Source organism: Taudactylus pleione, unplaced genomic scaffold (assembly GCF_031769625.1).
Source record: "Taudactylus pleione unplaced genomic scaffold, aTauple2 ptg000138l, whole genome shotgun sequence".
NCBI classification, from domain to species: Eukaryota; Metazoa; Chordata; class Amphibia; order Anura; family Myobatrachidae; genus Taudactylus; species Taudactylus pleione.
The window spans coordinates 793,561-806,518 of NW_028284540.1; positions in this window are offsets into that span (position 1 = coordinate 793,561).

Genomic DNA, 12,958 nt, shown 5'->3' on the forward strand with positions numbered 1-12,958 from the left:
TAAGCCCCCTGTAGTGCCCCCCATGCGCACACACACACATACATAAAAAAAACTTACCTTAAACCCCGCTCCATTGTCTGCTACCGTCCGTCCCTGGCGCCCGCTCCTCAGAACTATGGGAGTGACGTCACTCCCATAGTGCACTGTGGGACCCAGAAGCCGGAGCTCAGGAGTGATCTCTGACCTCTGGCTACTGCCGGGGGGAGAGAAGGAGCCGGGTGCCTGCTGGTAACACACTCAGCAGGCGCCTGGCAAATGGAGGGTGCAGGGGGTGCTACTGCACCCCCTGCACCCTCCATAGTTACGCCACTGGAGGTGGAGCGCCAATCTGCTGCACTCCTTCTCCATGCAGCTCCAGGTGACAATGGAGCCAGGTGCCCCCTTCAGGGCTGGCGCCCAATGGCAAATGACTCCATTGTCTCCAGGAGTTCTGCCACTGGATGTCACTGAACTGTACTACTGGTATCTAGAATTGCGTCACTGTCTCTGCATGCAGGGCCACTACACAGAATTGTGTTGCACACTACAAGCTTCAATATGGTAATGTTCTCTGTATCCAATAAGAGGTATAACATTACAAAATTTTTCTCCTGAGGTAAATATCACTGACATGATGAGAAGGCTCTGCCTTATTGCTGCACTGAACCAGTTGACACAGAGGCTGCCGATATTCTCTGGGTAATAAATTCCCTTCATGGAGCGGACCCTGACATCATCAGTTACTGTCCAATGTCATTCCCTACTATCCACATGGACATAGAGAGGGAATACAAACTTGTGGCGAGCAAAGCAAACCACCATGCGCAAAGTATGTTGAGCAAAAATATTTGTTCATTTGGTGGCCTTTATGGGCATGGAACCGCAACTTCCATCCTCACCTCACATCACTTCCAGGTCCTTACAATGAAGGTGAAAAAAGCTTAACCATATTCTCTGATTTAACACTGCACTGAACTAGCTGTACACAGTGGCGTCACAGTGGAGGTGCGGGCAGCCGAGGGGTGACACCAAAGTGCAGACTCCCCCTCAGTGACAGGAGCCGGGTGCTTCACTGTAGAATTACGTGCAGCACTCGGCTCCTGCCACAGTGAGGGAGCCGACACTACAAGTAGTCTGGTCCCCGGGGCCAGCCCGCACTTCCCGGACCCCCCTGAGAGACTAAAACCATGGTTTGGGTGCTTGGCCCCGACCCATTCGTGAGGTCACGTTCATTGACACGAGGCCATGCCCACTTTTCCCTGCACATGCGGCGTTGCCGCGCACACTGCTAAGTTACCCAGCTCACTGGGAGCATCAACAGGTAGGGATGTCACTGGCTGTACATCCTGCTACAGACTCCTGTCACTGTACAGCAGTGTGCTGGATGCCCTGAGATTACAGACGTCTATGTGCTGACTGATTTCAGTCTTTACTGTGGTGCTTTTCTCTTGACATGTGCTGTAATGCTTGAGGTATGTGTCCAGATGCCAGCACTTGTGTTTGCAGCATGCACACTCTCTCCTTTCCCTTGGGCTGCAGCAGCTTTAAGTAGATCTGTGTCTTGTCAGATTCGCTTGTCCTGCTGCCTTATTCTCAGCCACTGTTACTCCAATCAGCTGCTGATCCCTGATCTCTGTGCCCTTAGTCACGGCACTCTACAGCACACACCATGGCTCCTGTCATGCTCCAGGTGGCTGCTTCCTCTCTCCCTTCCCTGTTTTCACTTTCAATCCTGTGCTGTGCATGCTGCTCCCAGTTGGCTGCTCCTGGGTCCTAAAGTGCTCACTGCAGTTCCAGAACATTCCCCAGCACACGGCAGCACATAAAAGTCCACATATATGAGATCCCTATGGGGTATCACACACAGGTTAAGCAGCCGAGAGCAACTGTTTACAGGAATATATTTGGAGACTGCACAGAGAGAACTGGTAAGTCCACAGGTGAGGTGCAAGTAGTTTCCGGCATGTATATAGATATGCTGTAACTCATAGGCTACAGAACGAGGCTTCCAGTAGATTCTCAGGGAATGCAGGCAATAGCACACTGGTGAATGGAAGGCTGCACACCACAGGAGAGCACTGGCACAGTGCAAAAAGGAATCAGAAATGCTGAATTCAAAAGTGCTGATTATAGGTATCTACACAGAGGACTTGATTCAGACCCGGATGCAATGCAGCGCAATTTCGCAGTCGTCAGGGGCCGAGTATGCAAATTCCACAATCAGATGGCCAGGCTTAAGGATGCCCTCTATGTCTTAGAGAGAGACATCAGAGTGATCGCATGCTGGTGTATTGACGCCAACTTTCTTTCTTAGCACACTTCAGGAAGTGTATGATGATTATTCAGTAACATTGAGAGCCTTCGGAGCTGTTCGCAGTCCTTGAGGTAGACCCTACCCCGCCGCAAGCACTGCATTCACTGAAGGCTGAAATACAACCAGGTGACTTGTACAATGACACTTCCATGCTAATTTTGGACACCCAAAGAACGCCGTTTTGATGCTCACATGCCTGCGTATGTTCATCCACTCCCCCGTTTTCCAGAACCTTCCCTTGTTACCACCCACAAATGACACTATCTATCACTCAAAGTAGTGCTCAGTTTTTGTGCTACGAGTGCACGATTCACGATCGCAGTGACTGACTCATGCACTGCGACGCATACGCATGCGCACAGGCGACTATCGGCCATAGCATGTGATCGCAGCAAGCAACCGACTCTGAAACAGACCCAGAGTGATTAGGGATAGAGGGTATATTCAGCAGGCAGGAGTGACACTCTGCAATGTGAGAACAGCAGACTGAAGGCAGTATAAAGCTATAAACTGGAGCTGATATGCAGAACTTGTTGCAAAAGACAGACAGCACGGGTTGCAGTCAGGAAGCCGATGGTCAAAATGCCGACCGCCGGCTTCCCGACTGTGCAATCCTGATCAGGGACTAATGATAGGCTATGAAATACCGATGCCTATCATTAGCGCTACGCCGGGAGCCCGACGCCCGGCATACCGATCGAAGGAAAGCTGGGCGGCGTGCGCGGACAGATGCAGGGCGGAGAGTTAGGTTAGGGGCTCCTGGGGGGGACTTTGGGTTAGGCACCCCCTGGGAGGGTTAGGCTAGGAGAAGGGGGGTTAGGTTTAGGTACCCCCCCCGGGAGGGTTAGGTTTAGGCTGCGGAAAGGGGGGGGTAGCTTTAGGCACTTATGGGGGGTTAGGGTTAGGAACTAGGGGGGGAGGTTAGGGTTAGGCAGACCTAAAGGTTGGTTAGGGTTAGGGAGGAAAAGGTTAGGGATAGTTAGTTACTTACCTTGTTGGGATCTTCACTGCTGCCAGTCTTCCGGCATCAGGATTTAATACCGATCCCCCCAGCACACAGGTGTGATGGCTGAGACTTGATTGCAGCAGGGAAGATTAGAGAAGGATGCAGTTGTAAAGTAGTTAAGTGCTATACAGGAAAAACAGCAATATGGGATTAGAGGAGCTGCAAGCATTTTCAGCAGTGTTGGTAATTGCGCACAGCCCATGGAACTGATTAGCTGCCATTCCGCAAGCTGTGATTCACCCGCAGATGGCTTTATATTTCAAATGACGCCTATGTTCTTTCTCCCTGGCTGCCGCCCGATGCATTCCGCATTTCCGCCACGGCTAGTAACAGAGGTAGATTTACACATACATGTATGAACTTGAATGTTCATGTGGGTATTATACAAATATATAGTGCTGGAAATTTGGTGTGTTTTGATCAGGGATGTGCAGAATAGGTAGGCAGGGGAGGCAGTGCCTCACCTGTCATACACTTTTTACTCCAGAGTTTTGACTATAAATATGATTTGAAAAATACTGCACAAAGAAGATATTTATATAATAATCTTTCATTTTCATTTTTTTTAGTCAAAACTCTGGAGAATACTGAAGGACAGGAAATCTTGGCTCACCGCCTCATCTGACTGCACATAACCGATCTCTTCAGAATTGCATCTGGTGCTTTTTCTGCATGCCTGGCAGAAGAAACCAGGTATGCTAACCCAGTGCCTGACCCAGGCCTGTGCCCACCTCTAGTACAACCAGCCTTTCCTGCACTGCCCCCCCCCAGGTCCAGCTGGCCTTCCCTGCCCTTTGCCCTCTCTAGTCCAACCAGCCTTTCCTGCCAATTGCCACCCCAGTCCACCCTTCCCAGCCCAATGCCCCCACCCTTTGCCCAACGTTCCCTATCCTGTCCCCCCATTAATGTCCCCCCCACCACCATGTCTAGCCATCCCTGTGCCACCAATAGGTCCAGCTCTCCCTGTTCTGCACTTCCCCTTCCTTTAGACTTTTTATGTGGCTCTAGCAATTTCAATGTATTTTATGTGGAATTGGGGCTTTTTCAATGTATTTTATGTAGTTCTGGCTTTTCTCTTATTTATATAGGGAGAGAGAAATAATTTCTGTATTTGTATAGTTTCATATACAATTTGATAGATTGACATGTTATAATAACACTACCCCCACAGCCCACATTTTTAAACTAGTTTCTATGCACCAATTGGTGCCCCACCACCGAAGTAGCTCTACCCATATTATCAACAGCTCCACCCATCTCTGACCCTAACCCCTGGGAAGGGGGTTGCCTATTTTGTCAGGGTAAGGTATATTTCCTCTACAAATTTTGTATCTGGAAGTGACATAAGTGAGGGCAGAAGTGCAGTTTTCGGCCCATACTGTCCACCAAAAGAAGAAAGTTGTTTGCTTGCCACGCTTCAGGCTCGGTGGCTCGCTTCGCTCGCCACAACATTATATTCCCCTTCTGTGCCCACGTGGATGGTAGGTAATGACGTTGGACAGTAACTGAATATATCAGGGTACATCTACGGAAGGGTATCTAGCTGTAACCATTTTGTCAGTACCAGGCCCCACAATTTCTGATGGCAGCCTTGCAGTCTGGTTATGCCCTCCTATATGCAGGCTGTTGAAGCTGGATAATTGGCTGAGACCAAATCTTTTAAATTAATATCTGGTGACGCCATTTTGCGTCGTCAGCATGATACCATTGTGTACGACGCTATACTTGGTTATTAGTGTCATGAGTGTTTTTGCTACTGCATATTGTTCAAAGTCCAATCAAAACCTATATGCACATTAGATGATACATAGAATATATACAAGATGCACAACGCACATTTGCGCTGTACATCAAAGCCTACAGATAAGCACAAAACACATATACTCACAATGCATACTAGTGAAAGTAAACAATATTCTCATACTCACACATGCATGTACTTACTGTATAAAAAGGTTCCCTCACATTAAGCTTACTATTAGAGGTTTTATTAGCAAATGCTTATGTTGTGAAATGTAATGTATATGATATTTAAGGTACAGAAACATAGTAGATATGTCATGTTTGGTACCATTCTAAATCCCTGTTTATTTGCAGATCTCCGGTTCTATCGGCAAGGAGATCACATCATGCGTCCGCAAGTTAGGAATTGTAGGGAATTAGTGATTAGAATGTATACCTCTGTATGTAGTGTCTTTAGCTAGTTTAAACCAGTTCATCAGTGCAAAAACCACACAAAGCAACTTCTGAGGAACTGGGACATACCCCTAGTGACACTGTATGAACTGACCTATGACCTGCATTGTACCAGAATGTCCAGGAACCAATGGAAATCTGTCAACTAGTTTCTTTGTTAGAGCTGTGACCTGTAAGGTATATAGGCTAGTGCTCTAGAAACCATAGGGAAGTCATTTCCCTTCTTAGATGAGCACAGGCTTCAGGATTGATGACTGAGAACTGGAATCCAGAGCGCTAGCATATCTATTTGCTGTACCTTGAATTTACTTGCTTTTTGCGCTAATTGTTTAGATCACAGTGCGTTGTACTTTTCCTTGAATAATATAACTTTTTGTGCTTTGGAACCACAATTGGATTGGAAAGCAATAATTTCTTAAGCAACTTGCAGCGCTGGTAGCGACTAGCAACTGATAGGATTCAATAGATGGGGGCTCGTAGTTTTGGAGGTCACGCTACCAAGAATTTGCACGATAGTGTATGGATCTTGATTTCTCACCAAAGTGTGGAAGGCGCCATACGCAGGAAAGAACGCACTGTGTTCAAAACCTGTACCATCTAGTGTTGTGAAACCGATATCCGTTATTGTGTGATTTCAATGAGTGCTTGCTAGAACCTGGGGACAGGAGAGAAAAGTTCATTTCTTTCATTGTCTGTCTTGGCGCTAGAGTGCGATTCACACAATATCGTATGCGTGTTTCCTGTATTGCAGTCATGTGTTCAAACAATCATTTTGATAGTATTGTTGTATTGATAGCGTGATTACATTGTTTAAGGCCTCTGAATCATACTGCCATGCTAGCGAAAGGTCTATTTTCTGCACATAAAACAAAAGGCGTATGAAAGCAAACGTGTGCTTGTAATGTGAATAGGAACTGTGTGGCAGACCAATATACTAGGTACTGTGTGTCAGACCTAAAGACTCGGTAGGTGTCTAATGAGGCAGAAAGCTATTGAGTGTGTACATATAGCAGGTGTATTAAGGTGAGGACAAGGATTTTGTACCTCGAAGAAAACAAGGGGTTTTCAGCATTCAGCCTCCAATAGTAGTCGCAGAGCCCATTGATCAGTTAAGTTCTCAGGACACTGCGACTGGACCGCACGGTTGGGTAGACTGTGATTGTGACTTGTGGTGTAGTGGAGGAAATCATTGGAAAGGGTAATTGTTATTGGAACACTTAAATTCTACCAGGGGAGAGTAACTCAAAAAGGGATAAGTGAGTGGACGAAGCTTGGACAAATTCGCCGCAAGCAAGGTAGATTGTAATAGGCATTATTCTGTTCCTCGTTGTGTAAGCTGACTGAAACGCTTAGCGAGCCGGCTGTACATAATGGGAAGGAGTGCGTGAACATAGCTCTTTGAAATTGTTCACCAGTCGAAATCCTCTAGTGAGAAGTTGCTAAGCATTTTCTGGAATGGGGGCTAAGCAAACACTAGTAATGGTCGATGATGTGCTGCTCATGGAAGGGCCGACAGGGTCGGCCAGGTACATAATGTATATGAAGTATGGTGTGTATGCTACTGTGTACTGTGATGAATGGGTCAAAATGACCAAAGGGATGTGTGAAACCTTTCCCTAGGATTGGCAGTTTTGATTTGGAGGTGATGAATAATGTTAGAGATAGCATCTGTGTGGTGAAATCTCTAAAGAAACAAGTAAAATATAATGACTGTTTAAAGTTGTGGCAGCACAAGGGGAACACGTGGTTGCATGACATGCACGTGGCGCAAAATAGTATCGCACACACAATGCAAAACAGCGTCATGTACGCATTGCATGGGAGCATGCAAGCACTGCAAGGTAGTACTTCCAATGGTAAAGGGGATCGCACATGCGCACCATCACCGCCTTATGCAGTTGAAGGTGATGGTACAGCCAATACCAAAAATTATAAAAATCGTAACATATAACCTAATACCCTGTTTAATTCACCTCTAGGAAAAATGTAACTGAAAAAAAAAGTGTTTTAATTCACCTCTAGGTATTGCACCTCTAGGAATTTTAAGTGTGTGCAAGCTTTAGTCATTGTGCAGTGTGGAAAAGATCAGGAGTCCTTGTTTACAGTAAATATTGAGATTGAGAACTGAGGTCAGAATACCTACTATATATGTTAATTTTTCTTTGAACTACTTGGAAGTCTAGATAAGAGATCCATTATCTGCAGTAAAACTTATGCATTAAGGTACATGTACAGTGCATGTTGTAAAAGTAATGGATAATTCATAATTAATCACTGCAAACCCAAATATGAAAGTTCTATATGTATAGTTTGTACATGCTGCATATGAGAATTTTCTGTGTGGAGTTTTTTATGTGCTCATTTGTATGTACTTCTGAAAAATCCTTGCAATACAGCAGTTAAGGAATTCAGTTCTGAGTAGAGTAACATGTGGTGTGTTATACTGTATTATCTGTGTATTAGATCGCATGTAAACTACATATAATATTGCAGTTATAACTGAGTATGATTTGAAGGTTTGTTGAACATGTGTTGTGCTCTAATTTGTTTATGTCATGTTTATACAGACCATGACACTGCCGCAAAACCAGCAGCAAATCCTTACCTTCTTGGGCATTTGTGGATACTGCAGAACGTGGATCCCAGGTTTTTCTATTTTGGCATTACCATTGCAGGAATTGGTGTCATCCTCAAAACCCGACCATGTCACACACACTGAGAAAACAGAGAAGGCTTTCCTTAACCTTAAGGATAGTCTGACAAGTGCACCTGCCCTGGGAATACCAGATTATGAAAAACCTTTTGAGTTATATTGTACGGAGGCTGAAGGCTGTGCAGCAGGTGTCCTCACACAAAAACATGATGACGCTAGCAGACCTGTAGCATACTATAGTGCACAATTGGACACTGTGGCAAGATAACTCCCAAAGTGTTTTAGAAGTGTAGCAGCAACCACTCTTCCGGTTGATAAGAGTGAGGATGTAGTATTAGGTCATGATATGATTGTTTGTACACCACATGCTGTGTCTGCTTTGCTAAATTCTGCCCAAACCTGACATGTTTCTTCAGCAAGGTTCACAAAATGGGAACTATCTCTAATATTGGGAACCTGCAAATATTACCATTAAATGGTGCAATACATTAAATCCAGCAACATACTTACCATATGTGCCTCAGGATGCACAAAGGGTGGAGAGAGGTGAGTTGCTGGTGGAAGGTGAGTTTTGCAAGTATACTGACACACATGATTGTATGAAGTATTTGAATCAGACCTTTACTGCTAGACCAGATATACATGACACACCACTAGAAAATACAGATTTGACATTTTACATGGATGGGAGTTGTCATAGACAAACTGACAGGAAAATGATGCACAGGTTATACTGTTGTAGATGACGAGGATGTTGTAGAAGCCGAACCACTTGGTCCACCTCACTCAGCACAGGTGGCTGAACTGGTGGCATTAAGGAGAGCATGTGAGCTGGCAGAAGGTAAGTCAGCTAATATCTACTCTGACTCTAGGTATGCCTTCGGGGTAGTACACGATTTTGGGGTCTTTGGTGTCTGAGAAATTTTATGACAACATCAGGCAGACCAGTTGCACACTCACACCACATAAAAGGACTCTTCACAGCAATCCAGTTACCAAAGGCAGTAGCTGTCATCAAATGTAAAGCCCTCACATGTGAAGAAGACCGGTGTCATTGGGCAATAACAGAGCAGATGAAGCTGCCAAATGGGCAGCAGGGTTGCATATAAATTTAACAAATGATAAAGTGATGGTCTTCCAGACAATAGATATGCAGAAATTAATTGAGATGCAAAATTTGTGTCCCCTACAGGTAAAGGCCGTCTGGAGGTCAAAGGTATGTGGTCTGGAGTCCTCTGGACTCTGGAGAGATGAACAAGGTACAGTAGGCCGGTTTCTGACAAGGCATATTACCCAACCCTGGCTGAGATAGCGCATGGTTTGACTCACATAGAAAAAGGAGGTATGAGCAAGTTAGTCAGAAGATACTGGTGTGCACCTGGATTTTCTTCTCAAGCTGAAAAGAGGGCTATGTCCTGCCTAACCTGCTTGAGGAAAAAGTCAGTAAGACAATCCCTAACAAACCATCCCATATCCCTCCGACAGACAGTCCTTTTCAGGTAATACAAATTAATTTAATCCAATTACCAACCTGCAGGAATCTCAAGTATGTATCAGTTTGCACCGATGTGTTTTCTAATTGGGTAGAGGTATATACAGCTGCCACTAATACTGCTGTTTTTACTGCTACAAAGATTGTTCAGGAATTTGTATGCAGATACGGTATCCCTAGAATCATAGAAAGTGATAGGGCTACTCATTTCACTGCAGATGTTTTCCAGAACATGTGTAAGTTGATGGGTATTAATAGTAGACTTCACACCCCCTACCAACCGCAATCCAGCGCCAAGGTTGGGAGGGTAAATGGTACTATTAAGAATAAACTGAGTAAGATCATGGCTGAAACTGGGTTAGGATGGCCAGAAGCCTTACCATAGGTCCTCCATAGCATCAGGACCACTCCTAGACCTCCACTTGATCTGTCCCCCTTTTGAGATACTGTTTGGGAGACAACCTCATTTGATTATAAGTCCACAGGATGATCTGAAGAGTAATAACGAGGTTACTGTGAAATATCTTATAAAAATGAGTAAACAGTTGAAACAGCAGAAATTCAAAATTTTATCACCTGATATGCCAGAAACAAACTGCCATGATGTTGAACCCGGAGAATTTCTTATGATCAGAAATTACTTACGTTCAGGTTGTTTGACAGATCGGTGGGACGGTCCATATCAAGTGTTGCTGACAATTACAACATCCTTGAAAGTAGCAGAGAGAGATACCTGGGTCCATTCCACTCACTGCAGAAAGGTCAACACCCAGCGGAGATACAAGGTGGAGTCGAGGCAGATAACATGGACCTGTCGATTGCGAGCCTGTTCCAGGAGAGTTAGAGACTGCAGTGGAACACCTGAGCTAGGGAAATTTGCAGACCACTATTCCAGCAATGGAGTGGCGGGCTGGGTTTGTGTTTCTGTTTGCTTCCAGGGTTCTCATCATCCTTATTTGTTTTCGGGATTTTCTGATTATGTGATGGAGGACAGATGATGGAGAGGGAAGTTGATGGTGATATCGATGGAGTGGGGTAAGGAGAAGGAGTTATAAAACAATCAGGGCGATATATGGCAAAACTAAGTACAGTAATTATTAAGAGATCTGTTATCCTAGAAACTCTGAGTCATTGTGAAGGGCTATTGTCTGAGGAATACTGTATGTGTGCGAACTGTGGATCCCTAATTGATGAAAAGTGCATCCAATGATGCCAGTCCAAGAGTAATATGTATTTGGGTGAGCATCCTATAGAGGATTACCATTCCTTAGTGGGTATGGTCTTAAACCAGACTGAATGTTAGGTGTGCACTAACATGCCTCAGGGACAGCATAATGTAGGTTTAGTACCATTCCCATTAAATGTCTTGGAGGTTCTTGGATTACAAAAGGGGAAAACGCTGTATGGGAAATTCAGTATGTCCAAACCTCCAAGTTTTAAGCTCCATCCGTATCAAGTAGATAGATCTCTCTTATGTTTAAACATTACCAATTTCAACAAACCAGGAAGTTGGGAGGTGACCGGGAACCACCAAACAATGACCTTTTCATACAGAGCTGATAACAAACCACTAGATGATAAACTTTTATGCGACATTACTACCAGTGGGAGATATTTCTGCTATAGGTATATGCATTGTCCCATAAAGGAAATGGTTGGCAGAGTACCAGTAGGGTACTGTGCAGATATTATACAACTGCAGACATGTACCAGTTAAATGGGAGAACCTGGGTTGGGATCATTTGCCAGAGAAATGTGTTTAATGGTAATGATGCATTCTATTCCTTATGTACTCCCAGACAATGTGTATTTTATATGTGGAAGGAAAGCATACAAGTGGCTCACTCCAAGTTCTGAAGGTTTATGTTATCTGGGAAGGGTACTTCCAGAGGTTATAACCCTTACACATGGTGAAATGCTGGGTAGTCATAAAAGCACACCATCACCATATCTTCATACACATTATGAACAAAAGAACCATAATACCTGGTGAAGTACATACAGCCACACAGTTAATTAGCTAAACAACTGGCTTCCAAATTTTGGTAGCATTGGATCCCACCAGGATCACTCACGGTACTTTACATTTTAGATACATCCAAGACCTTGCTAAATTAATAGATAATATCACCGAGATGTATGATGACACGTTCAGGTACACAGGCAAGGAGCTACAGGCCTATAAGAAAGAACATAGACTAGTGTTAAACTATTTAACAGCTGTTACTGGTGGATACTGTGTGACTCTGGCCACCCAAATTGGTGTCAAGTGTTGCACATACATCAACAATAATGCTAGTGATCCCAAGGAGGTGATAGACCAGAAGATGGATGATATTCTGCAGCTGAAATGGGAATTTCAAAAGAACCATAATACCTAATTGACTGATGTGGAGGAAAAGGTAGAAGAGTTGTTCTCATGGTTGAACCCTGTAAAATGGTTCTCTGTTCTAGGAGAGTGGGTCCAGGAAATGGTTGCTAGTGTAGGTAAGCTCCTGATCCTCATATTGGTTGTCATCTTAGTAATTGGCTTATGTGTCAGATGTGTTCCTACTGTGTTGAAGTGTGAAAAATGTACAGCTAAGGCAAACAGGGAGAATGAAATTATGATGGTGGTTAGTAGTAATAGTATGAATATCAAGGTAAATGAAGAACTGCATTACAATCCTGAACTAGAATGTACCATCAGATGATGAAAGGTAGATAGATTCAGCCATGCATGAAAAGTATTATTGAATGTTACTTTAAACATTTTAAATAATGTAGTCCCTATCCCCTTCAAGACTTCCTTTATAGGTTAGATGGATCCCCACATCTTTCCCATGATCTTCAGAGATCCACGGTGTGCGTATTAGGGTAGTTTTATGTCCTTCCCAGGGGCACAATATTGATGGTTTAATGACCGAATTGTGCCATCACATAATATAACATTAAATACTATTGTATAGTGTATAACTGAATAGATTAAGACTAAAGTGTGATAGCACTTTAGTTGCTATCAAAGGGTGGACTGTCGAAGCCGGATGATTGGCTGAGACCAAATATTTTAAATTAATATCTCTTGATGCCATTTTGCATCGTCAGCACGAAACCATTGTGTATGACGCTATACTTGCTTATTAGCGTCGTGAGTCTGTTTTTGCTACTGCAGATTGTTGAAAGTCCAATCAAAACCTATACACACATTAGATAATACATATAAAATATCCAAGACGCACAACGCACATTTGCGTTGTACATCAAAGCCTACAGATAAAAACACATATACGCACAAAGCATACTAGCGAAAGTACACAATATTCTCACACCCACACATGC